The sequence below is a fragment of the Catharus ustulatus genome, chromosome 10 (assembly GCF_009819885.2).
Source record: "Catharus ustulatus isolate bCatUst1 chromosome 10, bCatUst1.pri.v2, whole genome shotgun sequence".
NCBI lineage: Eukaryota > Metazoa > Chordata > Aves > Passeriformes > Turdidae > Catharus > Catharus ustulatus.
In genome coordinates this window covers 19676087-19694891 of record NC_046230.1, presented here as the reverse complement: position 1 = coordinate 19694891, position 18805 = coordinate 19676087, and the positions used below count along the sequence as shown (strand labels likewise).

At 44.3% G+C, this 18805-nt stretch overlaps 1 protein-coding gene across 3 annotated transcripts in view; it reads right to left on the bottom strand.

Annotated features, from left to right (window-relative positions):
• The window catches only part of GNB4 (G protein subunit beta 4), a 54530-nt gene that overhangs the window by 26817 nt on the left and 8908 nt on the right, over window positions 1-18805 (bottom strand). The window contains exon 1 of one of the 3 annotated variants that reach the window (XM_033068986.2): window positions 16198-16320. The exons of 1 other annotated variant lie outside the window; for it this stretch is intronic. The gene's annotated coding sequence lies outside the window, so the exon portion shown is untranslated. Of the gene's footprint in view, window positions 1-238; window positions 340-16197; window positions 16321-18805 lie in introns of those variants that run through there. One more of the 3 variants, XM_033068981.1, reaches the window with a different exon arrangement.

The following is an 18805-nucleotide window of genomic DNA, read 5'->3' as shown; positions in this document are numbered from 1 at the left end:
GAGCCTCCCGCCCGCCCGCAGCCCCGCGGGAGCTGCCGGTGCTGCCGCCGCGCCGGGAAGCGCGGCCCGCGGCTCCACGCGGCCCCGCCCGGCCGAAGCTCCCCTGCCCCGGCGCGGCCAGCGGAGGCGCGGGGGGGACCAGGCACCGCCCTGGGGCGGCCGCGCGGAGCCACGGGAGACGGGCAGAGCCGGCCGCGGGCAGAGCCCGGCCGCGGGGACATCCCCCGGGCGGAGGTACCTGCGATGTCCGGGCGGCCGCGGAGCGCGGTGTCACCGAGCCGCCGCCATGGCGCTGCTGGGGCGGGAGCGGCTCCGCCCCGCCCGCATGGACCGGACAACGTGACGGGCCGTTACCATGGCAGCGCTGCGTGACGTCAGAGCGCGCACAGCGCCACGCCCCCTGCGGGCGGCGCTTCTGTCGCCCCGCGTGTGAGAGACAGCCGTGAGGGACGGGGACACAGAGACAGCCGTGAGGGACGGGACACGGGGGATGGGGACACAGAGACAGCCGTGAGGGACGGGACACGGGGGATGGGGACACTGAGAGACAGCCGTGAGGGACGGGACACGGGGACACTGAGAGAGACAGCCGTGAGGGACGGGGACACAGAGACAGCCGTGAGGGACGGGACACGGGGGATGGGGACACAGAGACAGCCGTGAGGGACGGGACACGGGGGATGGGGACACAGAGACAGCCGTGAGGGACGGGACACGGGGGATGGGGACACTGAGACAGCCGTGAGGGACGGGGACACTGAGACAGCCGTGAGGGACGGGACACAGGGGATGGGGACACTGAGACAGCCGTGAGGGACGGGACACGGGGGATGGGGACACTGAGAGAGACAGCCGTGAGGGACGGGACACGGGAATAGGGACACCGGGGAATGGGGGCCCTGTGGGTGACAACACTGAGTGGTGGTGGGACCCCAGGGCATGGGGACCGAAAGGATGGGGTCACTAGGGAATGGAGAGCTGATATGGGCACCCAGAGATTTCACCTGAGGGTAGGACCCTTGGGGGTGGGGACACTGGGGGACAGCAGTGACATGGAGATGGGGTCCAGGGAGCAAGACATGGGTGGTGGGAGTGGGGATGGGGACATGGGGACATTGGAGCCAAGGGGAGCACTGCCTGCCATGGAGCCTTGAGCTTGCTGAGCACCCACAGGGCAGGCAGCCCCAGCATTCCACCGCGGATGCTCTACTGGAGTGGCCTGGGGAGGGACCTGGGGGGCTCAGCTGGAGAAAAGGAGGCTCAGGGGGGACCTTATTGCTCTCCACAACTCCCTGACAGGAGGGTGCAGCCAGGCAGGGCCAGGCTCTGCTCCCAAGGAACCAGCCACAGGACAAGGGGACAGTCTCAAGCCACGGGATGTTTAGGTAGGACACTCCTTTCATTAGAAGGAATTTCTTCAAAGAAAGAGATTGAAGGTGGTGGTGGGGTCACCGCCCCCAGAGGTGTTTAAGGAAAGACTGGTCATGGCACTCAATGCCATTTTCCAACCTAATTGATCCTGTGATCAATTAAAGTCCCATCTCCCCCTCAGCACGGGGGTGTGGTGTTTCTCTTTGGTTAGTAGCAAGGACTGACTCCACTGAACTTCCCAGATCATGCAATGTGGGGGGAAAAAGCAAAGTGTAGAATGAGTACTCAAATCCTGTGTGTTCCTCACAAAGCTGCAATCCCACATCCCATAATGGTGCCACCCTCCTCACACCAGCATGTGGAAGACAGACAGACCATCGGGGCTGACTGGCAGGGGTTTGTCAGTCGTGCTGTGGATCTGTCTGACCATTCCATGCTCCTATTGGAATCAAACTGCCAAACTACAACCACAGCGAGAGACCTGGAAAGATATGGGATAGCTGATTTGTGGGATGCTCTGGCCACCTCTGTGTCTCTCCTGCTCCACTGTCCCTGATGCCATCTGAGCCTCAGCACAGCCAGCATAAGGCAGCCCTGCTCAGCCTCCAGCACCAAACGTGGCACACTTGCACCATCCATCTTCTCAGCACGGGTCTGCCACACCCTCAGCAACATAAACTGACAAATTTCTGCAAAATATTTTACCTGAGTACCAAAACTTCTGTGAGTAAAGCAATCTTTAAGCTATTACTGTGTTACTGATATATGGCTCAGTATTAATGACAGCACGTGCTGGAACATACAGTACATACTGTAATGAAACAGCTCATTGCTTACCCTAAATCAGTCTTAAAAAACATGCACATTCCCTAACTGACTCAAGCCTATGATTTTAATAGCTCTGTCCTGGTTGCAAAGTCTGTGTTGTGCTTCCCTGCACTGCAATACATCTGTCTTCGTTTATCCAAAGGACAGATGCCATTCAGCAATGTGTTTACTTTGCATTTAATGAGTGATCACACAGCAAAAATCAACAAGGAATGGGCTTAATTTTGTTGAACCATACTTGAGGAAAATACAGTTGTCTCAGAGTCACTGTATCACCATATAAGTAACTTAAATTTTTGTAAAGGGGAGAAACTAGAGCAAGGATAGTTCTCCCCTTAAAATATTCCTTATATTCTTCCTAATACAATCTTCAGAACCCTGAGGAGTGATTACTGACAAGATACCATTCCAAAATGAGCACACCATTTCTCATCTTCTTCTATTTTCAAACAACTCTGGAAAATAACAGGCAGCAAGGAAAGCCCTAGAAAAGTTCAGATGGTATTTGAGTAGTTACATATTATTCAATTATCAGGTTTTGTCCTTCCAGTGCTAAGTAAAACATTTAAAATTACATAATTTATCCTTATGACTCATTTGGGAGACAGGGAAGATTCTTCAGTTGCAGGCAGTGAAAATGAAGCACACAGGACAGGGCTCTCCACAGGGGAACTCATCCTGCAGGGGTGGCATTGATGTGGCTGTGGTGGTCCAAGCCAAACAGGAATAAATTGCCTTGGACCAACCGATACAAATACCAGTAACTGCCCCTCCTTATAAAACTCATCTCACCCACAGGGTAGTCAGTTTAGTAATTTATTAGATGCAGTTACAAATTCCTAATGGAATAGAAATCCCCAGTTCTCCTGCTGGCAGTGTTTTACCACCAGCTTTTACCACCAGTTCGGCTTCTAATCACTGGTTTCACATGCCAAACCCCACTCTGCAAATTCAGAGCTACCCCTAATGGAGCCATTCTTATGCCAGTTCTGCAATATGCTTTGTATTATTTTAGAATTTATATAAAGCATCAATTTGTTCTGCAGTGAAAGAGAAAGCTTGGGACACAGTGCCAGATTAGTTTTTAAAATCAATATCCAGATCAGTTTCTCTAACATGTTCCATTTGAATTATGAGCTACTACAGGCAATGCAGCAACTTTGGTTTCTGATAGATTAAATGCTACTGGAGGCCTCCGGAGCTTGGATTCCTGCCCGATGAGTCTGAAACACCTCCGAAGGGAAGGCAGAGGAAGGGAACCTGTTTGGAGATTGTGCTGATTCAGCTGTAACTGAAAACCTCAGCCAGGACAGCTCCAGCAGCACCCTAAATACCCTTTTGATGGAAATTTGTGAAACAAAGTGTTAGATCAGTGAGTGGGGATGAGGAAGCAATGAGACATTTTCTGAAAAATTTCCCAGTCTCAGCATGGCTGAGGCTGAAAGGCACAAAGATGGAGAGGGACATGTAAAACCTAAATGACTAAAAATGCCACCAGAGTCTCTGCATGTCTTTCCTTGGTTCCAGAGAAATGCAGGGTTCCCTGTCAGCCTGGTACTTGGCCTGTACCAGAAAGCCCCCACATTTCATTAGCCCATTATCTAATTGCTTCCCAAAACACTTTAGGATACACATGAAAGGGTGGTGTTTGCTCAGGAGACAGAGGAAAAAACCCAACCCCCATAGCTAAGAGACATAGATCCAGAGGGAATCCCCTGCACTGGTGATTGTGTGACTGAATCATACAACCCCTTTGACTGACTTCAGGAAAACAAAAGAAAAAATAAATTGCTCATTCAGACTTCAGAATAATTTACCAAAGGGGCAGTCCACTTCCTTGACAACTCTACAGTGGCAAGGCTGGTTTCCTTTCAGGGTTGTTTGTGTCACTGTCCTCCCCACAGTCGCACGCTTTATCCTCTTTGTGAGTTAATGTCTGACAGCTCTTCTGCCACGGCAGTCTGCAGCTCTTCAGGTGAGATGTGCTAATCTACATCTCTTCTCACTCACTTTGCATCATGCTTTCCAGAACTAGGAACCAAAATGGTACTTAACCCCTCATTAATAACTGAGCAATCTCACTTCATTTTCTTCAAACCTTATGGAGAGCACGAGACGTAAAAGTTCACTGAATTTACTGATTTAATTACTCTGTTAAGCAGGATTACACATACCATCTTGATATTCTATATTCATGATGGAAAACATATTCTCTTTCAGATATCCCTTCCTCAGTTCCTTCATTCCTAAATATGACAGCAAAGATTTTCCTGCTTTACCTTCAATCTCCTGGTTTTACTCTCACTGGAGTCTCACATTCATTCCTTCCTCCCAGACCCCTCTGCTTTCTCAGGGCACAGCTGGAATGGCACAGATCCTCTCCCTCCTACCCCTTCTCTGTCACCCCACAGCTGATGCAGAATGGCCTTTCACAGCAGCAGGGAGTGGTGATCTCTCTGCTTACCAGCGATGCTCCACGTGAAAAGCATCTGAGTGGAAGTTCAGTTCACATTGTGTCTGTGTCTCCAGAATTCCCAGAAGGAATGTGTAAGGCACCTGCACTGGCTGCTCACCACCAGCTCCGGTCCACGGATCACTGTTCAATGGGGCAGGTGGAGGGGAACACCTTTCCTGGGTTTTACGAGTGTCCCTGTACTACCAAAAAACAGGCAACCTCGATTTCTAGGGCTGCCAATCCAGCAGTTCCTTTTATGTCCTCATGCTAATTTTCTAAAATTTAATTCAAATTAAAAATTAAGAAAAAATAATATAAGCACAAACCAAAATAATGACACTAGATGTCATTGTATTTACTTTCTGAGGTCCAGTAAAATACTGTATCAAGTGACACAGGGGAACATTGTGAAGCTGCAGATGACTCACCCTTTCAAGAGAATCAACAATCATTGAACACTATTTAAATAGAAGAAAAGGGAGTGTGGATGTATGGATAGATGTTTCACGTGCAACCTATATATATGCATGTATTTCTTCCAGATAAAATGAGGAATACTAGTGGAACCGCTGAAAGTGCTCATTGTAAAAGAACGGAGGCAGAAATGAAAGGGGCTGAAAAAGCCATTTGATCTGTAGCGCTCCCTTCTAAGATCAGTCTGACGCTGGGATCAGCCGTGGGTTTCACGTGCTCGCTGTAATTTGCAGGGTATTTCACCGCTGTCTGAGATGACTCGGTGAGGCAGAGGCAGAGCTCATCTCACTCACGGTGCTCCTGCACGGTCTGTGCTGCTGCAGCCCAGCCCACTGGTGAGGATGGCACGTGAGGGCTGAGAAAACTCCACAGTGTGTTTTACAAATCCTCCGATTCTTTCTGGAGGAGGAGAGGAGTAAGCAAGCAGAGGAAGGGGAATCTTATTTAAAACCTACACAGAAAAATGTAAGAGTCTGCCTACAGATGCCAGACTCGGGGAAAGAAGCCTCACATCAGCTGTAACTCTGGCAGCACCTTGGCTTGCTCTGGCCAGGGAGAGGCTCCTTCCTACCATGGGTGTGGAATTGTAACAGACACTTCCATAAAGTGCTGTCTGCTCAAATGTCACGATGTTGGCTTTCTGCCCCATTTTCAGCTGCAGAGAGCGGCAGATGGGAGGGGCAGAAACAACGAAGATCCCTTTTTAACTCTCAGTTTGAAAAATCTCCCAGTCCTTTTTATCCAAGTAGGTCTTCTCCCACCTATTCTGAGCATGGCATTTTCTACATCCTGCTTTGGAAATAACACTTACTTTGCCATATACCAAACCTAATCCTAGCCCCCCCAGAAGTTTACAGTAGGGAGCAAACAAGCACTAATGTGCTGCAAAGGGAACAGCAAGTGATCACTTTTTGTGAGTTTTCAGTTACTTCCTCAGCAAATGAAGAGTGTAATGTACATTAAAGTTGTGTGCCAGGTATAAAGTGTAATGAGTGGAGACAAAAGAGGAAATGAATAGCCATGAAAGGAGCTTAACAAAGCATTCAGTAACTGACATGGGTAGCAAAAGTGTGAAATTAGGAAGAAAGGAGTATTAAAGAAATATTATTTTGTTCAGTGTGTTCAGAAATCGTTTGGCCTTTTCATGGAACAAGACAGGGAGACAACTGAATAAGCATGATCAGGTACATTAATTACCTTTAGAAATTCTCACAAATATAAGCCACTTTCTAATCACAACAAAACCAAACTGCTTTTCACATTTTTAATGAAAGATTCTTGCATTCCACTGCTACCTAATCTGAGGAAATCACAGGTGTAATATTTTTTCAGTGTGTGTATCCACACAGTGCCGCCCACACACATTCACATCTGAAGCCCTGCTGCACATAACCTCAACACTGTCCCCTTGAGCACAGTTCATGGCAGTCTCCTGCAGGCTGCAGAACACCAAGCTCCCAGGGGCCACACTGGCAAATGCTTCGGTGAAGATCAGTAAAATGAACCAAGAATTTAACTCTGTGAGTTGCAGTTGCATTACAGTAAAGCTCACAAATTCACTTTTGGAATCCAAGCTAACCCTTGGGTGCAGTGCAGTGAGAAATACTCACTGCAGTCAAGGGTTGCATTCAGAATAATTACAGATGTAGTTCATCTTCCCCTGGACTTTGAGGCTGAGCTTATACCAAGCTGTCAGCAGTGGTACTCAAGCTTGTAGTTTTGAAGTTTTGCCGTTTAACTCACAAAACTTTTGGTACCTAAAGAGTTTTATGGTCATGAATCAGGAAATCTGATATGACAGGCTGGGTTTCCAGGTCAGCAAGGAGACAGAGACCATTTTTAGGAAGCTTTTCAGCATAATGCTGCTGCTGGCTCTTTACCTCCATCAGCATCAGCAGTGTTGTTCTGACCCCAGCCATTCCTGAGGGAAAAGGGATTCAGTTGTGAATTAATGATACTGGAAATGGCTCCGTGGAGGAATGAGGTACAGGAATGATACTGTCTCTGCTGTTATCTGCAACACTTTTCTAGGGCTGTAAGTAATATAAAGTTATGTAATAACTGTGCCCTTAACAAACTGCTGTGCCCTGCTGGTGAACACTTTATCCAAATTAAACTGGGGAGGGAGGGAATAGAGAGAACATTAAAGTTTAAGGAGAGAGCAGTTCATACTCTCTGCAGTGCCAGTGCAGATCTATCTCTGTAGCTGTATCTCAGTAGCTACTAGGATTTGGTATTTGCACATCACACCTTTAAATGGGCTCAAGAATCCAGAACATTTGGGATTTTCTGCAGGTTGAAGGCTAAGATGTGGTGGTTTGGATGTGTGCATCCATGATGATGACTCAACATTTAGAACTAATTCAGAAAGGAAAATGAAGAACAGAGGCTTACTGGTTTAACTGATAGAAATTTTTAAGGAATAAAATACCTGGGTTTATGTGTGTTTTCCTTCAGTAAATAGCATGACATAGTTGCACAGTTCTTTTTTGTCAAAAATTTTGAACTGTTCTTCAACTATGAATCTCTTTCTCTGGGAAAGTAAGGCACAGAGTGGTGTAAACAGCTTGCCAAGCAACCAGTGGCAGAGCCAAAATCAGAATTCAGATGCTTGCCCACCTGTTTCCTTCTATCCTTGCTGCTGAGCAAGTTAACGCAACATGTGAGCTTTTCAGGTGGAAGAACAAGTGAGCAAACAGAGAAGTGAAATTAAATAGAAGCAGAGTGAAAATGACCAGTAGGAGACTAAACAAGCAAGCTACAAAAAAAAGAAATAGTAAAAACATTATAAAATAAAATTAGAGATTACAATAAAGAAGTAATTTCCATTTAAACGCATGAGAGCTAATGGTGTGCTAATGATTTTCCTCCTATACAGAGGGCTTTGGTCCAAAACTCTGAATGAAACCATTCATGCTCTTGTGTGTATTTTTTTACCAGAAGATATTTGTGCTCCTAACCCAAAATGCTCCTGATTTCTGTTCCTGTTGCCAGCCTGCTTTCACTGCGTGTAATCCACAGGCTGGTGTTCCCCCTCGGAGTGCAGGGAAGGATGTGAGGCAGGAGGCAGCTGCTCCCCCAGAGCCTCGGCTCTGTCCTGCCCCAAAACAGCCCTGGCTTGCCTGAGAGTCACTTGGGGACAAGGGCAGTGCTGGCTTTTGTGATGCTGCTGCTGGAACTGGACCGAGGCACAGCTCCCATCATCCATCAGGCTGTGCTGACACGGCAACAGCTCCTGGTCACTCCTGGCCTGGGCTGGGTTGCACTGGGCAGCAGGCCATGAACAAAAAGCCTCTGTGAGCCATTCCCAGCTCCTCAGAGCTATTCAAGCCCCTGTAAGGCAGCAGAAGAGGCACTTTTTCAAATGAGGTTTCTCACAAATGACAGGGAAGCAGTCGCCCCCGCACACACCTTATTCACTCACAGCTCTGAACTGGCGTTCCTTCAAGAGCTGGGATGGGCCCAGAGCTGCTGATTCAAAGACGTTTGGAATAAGAACTCAAGATTGAAAGGTTTTTGTTCCTTCCTGGCTTGTTGCTTCTTTCCTTGGCCTGCCCATGCTTAACGTCAACCAGCAGAGCAGTAACACCTTTGTGAAGCAGCCCCAAGTATCTTGGCAAATAGATTAACAAGCAAGTGGAAAAACCCCAAGGTTTGCACTACTCCAAAGAAGAAAAGGCTGGAGTAGAGTGTGGAGCTGAACGCTGGACAGGGACAAAGGGTCAGGAATCGATAAAGCTGTACATTCTTGTTTAAACTAGCAGACACAGAGGTGTCTTTTCCAGAAAAGATTTCTAAATGATCCTCATGGTGCATCCACAGCTGATTCTCAGAGACATTTGCATCAAATATCCCTGGAAAAATTCCCGTAAGGAAACTGCCAGAATGAGTTGCTAATTGCACATGCAGAGAATCTTACGTCAAAGTAGCTGTGATCAACCCAAAGTATTTCTCAAAAAAGGCACTTGCATTTTTATTCAAGTCTCTGCAACCTTATAATTGACAGCTATTTGATGTTCTTGGAATGAGTAACAGCTCAGTTTATTACGAATTTCTTAAATTCTGCAGTTAGGACCAGCCTAAGTGAGCAAACAGAGAAAACTGATTTGAATTCAACAAATTCAAGTCTTCCTCTTTGATGGTCTGATGAAACTGGATCATCTTGATCTTTTGTTACTGCTGAATAGCTGGGAATAGGTTTCTTTTGCAACCTGTCAGCTTGACAGCTCCATTTAGAACAGGAGCTGTTTTCCTGATGATTTCCATGTGAAGCTCTAAGTGACTGAGCATTTTATCTTTTCATTTTAGGGAGCAAATGTTTTGTATTTACTATGTTTAACAGCATTTTCAAGGTCAATGTAACAGCATATTCCCAACAATTGTTTAAACTGTTAATATAACATTTTGAATCTTAGAAATAAATACAATGGTTTTAAGATGACTAGTTAAATTCTGAAGCTCAATTGATTAAAATCCTAAATAATTCCATTCATTTAATGAAATTAATTGTAACCTGAAGCTTTACCTAATTTTTTTGCAATGCAAAACCAGAAAGATTAAATGAGCACTCAGTAGTGCTAATATGGACCCTGACATTGTCTCCATTGGGATGTAACAAAAAGGTATTCAATCTTTTAAGGCTAAATCATGTTCAACAGTGCCTATTACACAGACAGGGTAGGCTTCTTAGAGCAAGTATGAGAAGAGGTTTGGCTGTTCTTTGGATTTCCTCAAGTTTCCTGCAAGATCCCACCACAACAGGGAAGTGGAGAGTTGAGCAATAGACCTGGCACAGTAACTTCATTGATCCCTCAATTACTGCTGCTAAAAGAAAGAGAAATAAATATAGCAAGAGGAATTGGAGGAGTCAGGCCATGCTGGCTTGTGTGTGCACTGAAGAATTGAGTAGCTAAGGCAGAAATGGGATAATGTCCCTTCATGATTATCTTCAGACTACCCTGATTAGTGGCAAATAGTAGAGAGCTGGAGATCTATACAAATGTCATTAGACTGAAGGCTGTAATGTGATTCAGTGACGTGGCTGCAGTGCTAGCTGGTTCCCTTGACACAGCAAAACAGATGGTGTGTTAGCAGTGTTGGTTCACCACTGTGCTGAAGAGCAAGAATCCAGCAGAAAGGAGTGTTTGTGGAAGGAGGGAAGCACGGGGCTGGTGCTATTGGCATCACTGTGTATCAAACTGGTGACTGAAACTGTCCTGGGGAGAGTCAGGGCCTGAGACAAAACATCCTTGGAAACCCTGCGCCAGTGCAATGGGGTTTGATCTTTCCAGCGTACAAACTGAAGAGTATTTCCTTTTCCCACTGTTCCCCTTCCTTTTTTTTCTTTCATTCCTGTTCACTTTGCTTCATCTTGGACTCCCACAGACCAGGCTGTCTCAGGCTTCTCCAAGTGGCACTTGCCAGGGAAGCTCTGCAGCAGCTTCTGCTGCACAGTTTTGTTTCAGGGGCTCGCCAGTCCCAGTCCCACTGCCTGGGCTCCAGCTGGCCCTGCCCATGCTCAGATTGCTTTTCTGGAGATTTTTTGGGCAGTTGTCTTCCCATAAAAGGGCAATTTTTAACTCTTCTCTCAAGGGAACTGGCAAAAAATAAATATTCTTTGGGATAATAAGAGAATGATGTTTGCAACTCCATACAACTTTTGGGGTTGTTTTTATAATCTTAATTTAACCGGGTGGTCTCTGTAAAACGGCAACATCATCTACTTCAAGGAGATGATAACAGGAGAGCCAGAAGCAAGTCTGTAGGAAATTTTCTACCCTTTCTACCCACTCTTTTTCTACCCTTCAGCCAATTAAGAATGACCAAGCCCCTCTCTGATGATTGGCACAGTCTGAATATGCCCAGTGCAGCAAGCTCAATGCATTCATAAACAACTGGATTTTTGTTATTAAACTATAACGTTTTAGGAATAACTGAATTTTAATACATTTATTTCCAAACAGCTTCCATCCACAAAACAACCCAAAACTGCAACAATTCTTTGAAGATTAATTGCAGCTCATCTCTTTTTAAGCATTTTATGCTGTCTGTCATCAATCTACAATGCCTATGAATATGGTTTTCTGGTTTACAACCTTAATTTAATTCTGTCTGTAAACATTGGGACACAAATGCAACAATGGCATTCAACAGATGAGCAAGGCCCTGAAACACAGCTCACTAAACCACATTCCCTCTCACTTCCATCCATCTTCTGAAGGACATAATGCAGTTACTGTTCATCTTCCTTCATGGTCATTGTTGTTCCTACCAGTGGGAGGATGTTCCCTTCTGATATATGACTGGGCAAAACATCATTGCATTGGAAACACCCCCTGCCACAGTGCTCAGGCACTCTGTGTCCAGGCAGAGATGGATGGAATGAAAATATTCTGAGATGGGAAAGAAGGGAGATGGTTCATAGGCTTTGGCACTTCCTTGGAGCCAGGGCAAGGTAAATAGTGAATGATGTCACGGACACTCCTGAGCTCCCTGACAAAGCAGGGAACCAAGTCCTCAGTGCTGAGGGATCTTCTAACACAGCTATTTCTGTGATCATTCTGTTTTTCTACAGTATTTGTAAATTCACTGGGAAAGGAGGGGGATTATGCACAGAAGACAGTGCTGTGCTTTCTGTTTATTCTGGACACAGAATAATACCCAGAGCTTCCTCTGAAAGCTGCAGAGGACATGGGCTAAAAGAAAACCTCTGAGAGGAAGTGCTGAAAAGTAAATAGGCAGCACAGGCAACGCTGCTGAGACACTCCAAAGTCAGGCAGTGTATCAGAGTTTTGGTCTGTACCCTGAAGGTAAGCCTGGGAGACAGAAATTGCCATATAATTCTTTCTGCGACATATAATTACATTCTTAACCTCTTTGTCTTTTTTCCCTTTTTTGATAAAGAGGAAATAATTCATTTCCAGGAATATAAGTGGCTTTAATTCACTTAGATCAAGCCTCTTTCTTTTTTCTTTTTTCTTTTTTTTTTTTTTTTTCTGATTCAGTGCCTGACTCAGAGCCATCATTCTTACTGTTTCTGTCAGACTATCCCACATTTCCCAGTGGCCTTTACTACTGTAGTTTGGAAGCACTCTTTGTTCTTATAGTCCAGTGCCTACCAAGGCTTTTCTTTTCATGTTCTTTGACGTTTATTCCCTAGGAGCCAGATCCTTGTGTCCTTACATGTGAGCCAAATCTCCCAATGAATTTGCAAACATGCAGGATCAGCAACTTAAACAGTTTATTTGTTCTTCAGGGTTTTCTGTGTTCGCAGGAAAAAGGACGCCTATAGGCAAACACTGCATCACCAGGTTTCATCTACACAAAAGGGAAGCTTAGAGAGGAAGGAAGGCACAGCAGTGCAGAGTTAACGATTAAAAAACAAAAACAACCTTCTCTGTGTTTTTTCTGAGAGGATGGTGGTGACAGATGCAGTTACAGGACACTAAACATGTTTCTTGAAATACATCAAAAGACTCCTTAGCTGGGTTTGGCTCAGTGTCAGGAATAGCTGATTCCAGTGTGTTGTCAGAATAATATAAATCTATATTTCTGAGACACCTTTCAGTTTGGATATCTCTACTACATTTACTTTTAGGAACCTGGAATTTCTAATGGCCTGGCACCTCAGGCTGAGAACTGCCTGCTCCCACTTGCTTCAGCTTTGGTGCTTGCGTCAGAGAATTCTTGCTCGGCACGTTAGAAATTGTAATGTATTCAGTTTATGTCCTACATATAAGTTGAGATCAGCATCAACAACCAGATCCAATCTGCAGCATTAATTCAAACAAACAGCACTGCTGACAACATGATTGCTGTGGATAAGGACTCCATCTCACAAACTTATCTATTAGAGAATCTTCAAATTTCGCTTTAATACAGGTGTCGCTCATCTGATGTCAGAAATTTTATGGCAAGTAGTCTTGGTGATGAGCCAAGGTTTGACATGACCTAACTATCTAATTTTGTGAGAATCTGTGGTGAGACAGGACCATTAATGTTTTATTCTGAAGTAGAACTAAAACCTTTTTTTTCTCTCTGTCTGCTGTGCACATAGAGAACAGACCTATTGCTACAGATCAGTGGATTTTCCATCCAGAGAGATTATTCTGATCTCTCAGTCTGGCATTTTACAGCAACAGTCAACTGCATTCCCTGAGAAGTTTGTGCATCAGATCCCTTAACTTGTCCATATTAATTCAGATTACACATGTGTAGTTTTTTGGGGACAAACCCTGAGCTTACTGTGCATGTGAAATATCATGTCTCTCCTCCAGATATGCCAGTGGCCCACACTAATGGACACGTGCCTCATTTCCAGTCTGACTCCATCTGGACTCAGCTTCCTGCTATTGGATCTAAGTCCATTCCAGAAATCTATCTTGTTGAATTGTTTGTCATTTCAATGGGAAAGAGTTTGGGACATGTAAAACTGATTAATATGTACTTCCACAGGGGTTTTACACAGACTTTTACCCTAATTCTGTTGATTGTTTAGGTCCACCGTTCTTATATTTCCTGTAAAAATCAAGTAGATCCATTCACAAACATTTTCCCAGTTTTGTTTTCTGCACTGCTTCAATTTCCATACATGGCAGGTCCATTTGCACACAAAAAAGCAAAGGACCAGGGGTCTGACTGCTCAGCTGAAGTCAGAAGCCGCAAGGCTCAGGTACTTCTACCTCTTGCTGGGAGTGTTTTGTACACCTCTGTATTTAACCTTGAAAAAACAGAACATGCAAGAGAGTGTCACCACCTGTAGAAGAAGTAAAAGCACCACTACTTTGTCAACATTCCAACAGAAATCACTTTTTGCAAAGGCTATTTTACCCTACTGATATTATAATTGGTGTCAAGGCCATCAAGGACAGCATCAAGCAGACACGGAGTCTGCCACAAGATCTGCTCTGTGTGCCTTTATTCCTGATGGCATCCCCCAGACCAGAGAGAATCATCTTTTCATGAGAAAATTCAGATAAATCCATGCTAGAACAATGCAATGCTCTGGAACACTGAAACAGCTTGTGAATGTAAAAATCATTCCCCAGTACAAAACCAGGGCGTTGCTGCATTGTCTGCAGGAGATAGCGACGTTCAGCCCTCGGGGGATACAGCAGGGAAAATGAATGCAGCAGGAAATCTTTCTAAACAAGAAGTTGGCCACATGCTAAGAGCCATATGCACTTTATTTCATAAAAGCTTCCCTGTATTTCTATTTCATATTATAATTCTCTTTAAAGATGCTGCTCCTTCAGGTAAGAGTCACCTAAACATATTCCTCTTCCTAAAAAAGTAAAATTCACAAACCCTTTGAATGAGGAAAAATTCTTCAGTTTGTTGGTTTTTAAAAAATTTTATTTTTCCCCTCTGGACACTAGCACTGTATATAAATTTCTTACATCTTATTTTTTTCTTTTTTTTTTTTTTTTGATGCCTGTTTCACAGACTGAAGAAAATGACTGTAAATCAGTTTGCATTCAAAACACCACACTTGCACCTAAAAGAGCAGGATATTACACCATTAAAAATAAGATTCAATATAATGGAAAAATTTTCTGACTGACAGCATAGTACCTTTTGAGTCATAAATTCTCATTTTTAAGGGACAAAAGGGACTATCAAAATCACTGTCTGAATTCCTACATAACAATGTAATTTTAGACAATAATTCCTACGTCAGTCCTGCCTTTTGATCTGCAAGAAAAACTTCTACTTTACATATCACACCCTGCAAGCAGAATACCCAGGGATTCTTAATCTTTATCCACAACAATTAGCAAACTGATTTACAAAAAAACTGTTAAGCAATAGGGCAGACTCAAATCCTAGTTCCAAACAAATTTGAACATAGATGAATCAGCGCACAGAAATAATGATAGGATGGGAGTATCTTTTAGAGACCTCATCTTTCACAGGCTAAGCACAGGGTAAAATTCAACTATTTTATACTTCACAAAGTTCCTGTAATTGCAAAATGGCTAAATACTGTAGTGGATCTGTTGCTTCATTAGCACACTCTGACGTGCTGCTGCAGCACATCCATCCATCCTCATTCCCCCTGGGAAGGCTCCTTCAAGGGGCTGGCACAGACGGGAGTCAGGCTCTGCAGGACCAGCAGACTCGTGGGGTTTGCTGTGCTCTGGCTGAAAAAGCAGAGAGGATGGGGCCAGGGTGCCAGGTTTGGAGGGAGAACAGGTTGTTCTCCTGCTAAGGGGACAAGTGATAGTTCCAAGTGATTTCTGATGGTTTTGAATCACCGTGAGGCTGGTGTGGGCGAGTACAAAGGGGTGAGACAGAGATGATACTTTGGCCAAGAGAGCTTCAGGCCCATTTGTAACTTGGCATGAGAATCTCCGGTGTTTGTCTGGGAGAGTCACAGTTTCATATTTCTACCCCTGCCTGCCTTTATACACTGAGTTAAGAAGTGTAAAAAATATTGTTAGGAGGAGCTCAGATTAGAAGATCTCCTAAGAGAACTGATAAACCTAGTTGAATATTTCTGTCCATGGCCTAATTAATATGAAAAAGCCAAGATGAGGTTTTCAAAGGTTGTGAGACACCCAGTCCTGTGTAATCTTAACTTTCATTTATGTGTGCTTTCTTTTAATTCCATCAACTTTAATTTGGAACAGTTTAATATCTGAAACACCCTAATAATACCACAGAAACATTAAACAAAAGTTTTCATTACAAAATTAGAAGTTAAAACCTGAAAATGTGACCTCTGTCTTCAAGCCTGTCTTAGCTCATAAATCTGTAATCAAGGCCTAAGGATGGTAACATTTATGCCAAATAGCCCCAAAACACAGGATGAGCAGGATACTTTCCTGAGCTTGGAGACTGGAGGCACCATCTATGCCTCCATGTACATTATTTCTTAACCTTGAACACTTCATTTTGCAAAATTAGTATTGCTTTGTGTTTTATCTTCTAAAAGAACTGTGATTATACCGGCACTAACGCTGACATGGCTCTCATGGATCCCATAGCTACAGTAAGGACTGCAAAACACAGATCACTCAGATCAGATAACCTAAACAGTGGGAAACAGACATAAAAAGCTCACTTACCATGACAGTTCTGGAATTGCACCAGGGATGAACTTGTCTCTGTGGGCTCTCCCAGCTCATGAATCCTAAAGCATCACCTGCACCAGGATGATGCCCAATGTTGTTGCCCTCGCATTTAAACAGAAAGCCCCTCAGCTGAGCTCAAGCTCTCTGCCTCCCATCCACTGGTGGTTTAAGCAGACATTTGATTTTTCTATTCTGTGTTTGCCTGTAACTATTCTTAGCAGCTAATAGCTGCCACCCTCGGGACCATGATGTCAGCACACTCCGCACTTACAGAGCTCTCCCAAGTCAAACCCAGAGCTCAGCACAGTGAGCTGGCTCCTTAGGCAGGGCTAAGGGACTGACACCACCACAGCCCAGCTCAAACACACCAAACAGCAGGAAGGTCATCTCAATTAAAGAAATCTCTTTCTCTCATGAGAAATCTGCAGTCAAGATTTGAAAAATGGTACTTGCTTTTTGAGGCTGCCGAGTACTTTTTGCAGTACTAATAAAAGCACAGCCTTACTGGCCATCCTCCTGTCAGTGTCACATGCAAAAGTTTTGTGCACTTTTGGAATTAGCACCTGTCCACTGTCCACATCACAAAGAATGCTACTGAACAGGCAACGAATGGCACCTTGTTAGTGATCTCAGCAGAGAGGCTGAGTGATCACGGACACTGAACCTTTCCACTCACCAGTATTTGCTCCCAGTGTATTCAATGATTCATCACTCTAGAAATCTCCATTTGGTTGGGTGCATGAGGCATTTCTAATTTCCCTTCGAAAGATGAAGCTCCATTCCCTTGCTCATCCTATAGTTCTTCTTTACACTTCTCACAGTTTAAGTTAAAATAGCTACACCCAACTGTATAAATACTCTAGAGAAGTTAGCATTCCTTGTAAGATGATATCAATATTTCCTTCAAACTTTTAAAAACCTCTCACCTTCCAGGACTGCATTATGTTTTCTACCCCAATTAAATTCCAGTGTTTTATCACATTCATCCTTCCACTGATCAGTGCACTCAGGTTGTTTCCACCTCTGCTACTTCCAGTTCACAAAGCCCCAGGTTACAGGTGAGGTTATTATTGAACACAGAGCATATGGTTTGTACTGTGTGAGACTTATTTATACGACATCACCAGCAAGCTGGTAGAATAGCCTGATCCTTTTTGAACATCAGCTCTGTCTTCCTCAACCTTGGCAATGCCTCCCAATGTGTCTTACCCAGGAATTTCACCTCACCACACTGGTAAATATATTAAATAGAACAGCTCCCAAGACTAACCCCAGAGAAACACCACTAGCAACATTTCTCCAGCCTTGCCACGTTTTTTGGAATAGAACTTTAGCCAGCTCACAGTTCTTGTGCTCACCACCTTCACTTCCAAATTCAAGAAGTACCTCCTATGGGGTATTAGTTGCTGGATAAGTGGAGGAAGCTCACCCTGGATTATTTTCTCCCAGGTGCAAGAGTGTAAATTTGTCCTTGTTGAACTTCATAAGGAAGGAACAGAGGTTTCAGCTGCGGGGTGAGTGCCCATCACTGTGTGAGACCCAGAGCAGTCCCTGGGCTGGGGCCCTATGAGCAGTGCCCTGCTCTGCAAAGTGTCCCCTCCATCCCTGTCCACAGCATTCCTGGTCACTCGTGCTCCCAGCACAGCTGCCATCTCCCAGGGCTGCTCTCCAGAGCTGCCAGAGCTCTCTGCTCTTCCAGGGATTTCCCTGGCTCCAGGATTCCCCCCTTGCACCTGACCCAGTGCTCAGCCACAGGAGGTGCCCCTGCCACAGCTGCCTCAAGGATTGAGTATTTACACTGTCAGCTGGATTGTACATATTGCACACACTTCCTGGTGGCATTATCAGCTGAATTTCATCTCTTCTGTATAAAGGGCCACTTAATAGGAGGAGGAAGTTTCTTCTTACTGCTTTATTTAGGGATGGTGAATGCTGATGCAAGATCTGGTGATGAATGTCAGCCAATGTCAGCTTTCTTGTACCATGAAACATATTATTGTCATTGTTCCCCTGCTTCATTTGGTCTAAAAATAGCTCCCTATTAGTATTATGTTGCACCAGATCAGGCTTTTTTATGGACATATATTAAGGAAAAAAGCACGTGCTTATATTTTAAATTCCTGGTTGCAGCACTAAGTAAAACATACAGTGAATATCAGGATCAAATCATAGCATCTGTCTGTCAGGATTTGTTGGTATAGAGCTGTCACCCACACGGCTCCTTGTCTGGTATTAAACAAGACAAGTGCAACAGAGAAACATGAGAAGTGTTAATAGTGCTGCAAGTCAGCTGCAAACAACTTCCAAAGCTAGGCCCTGGATGCAAAATTTTCAGCAATTAAATTGAAAACTGTATTTTTAACAAGAAATTTTAAAAAATTCTTTTTTAGTTTAAAAAGTATCAGTTTTAATGAAAAGCCGAATTTTACACATCTTCCTTTTCAAGTAAATACTGCTTTTTTATTAAATCAGATATGGCACAAAACTATCACTCTTGGTTTAGTTATGAACCTTGCTCTGTTTTTCAGAGATGTTATTGAACTAAACAACTCAAGTTATGATTTTACCAGGGGCTTTTATGAATGTTAACCCTGATTGGAGA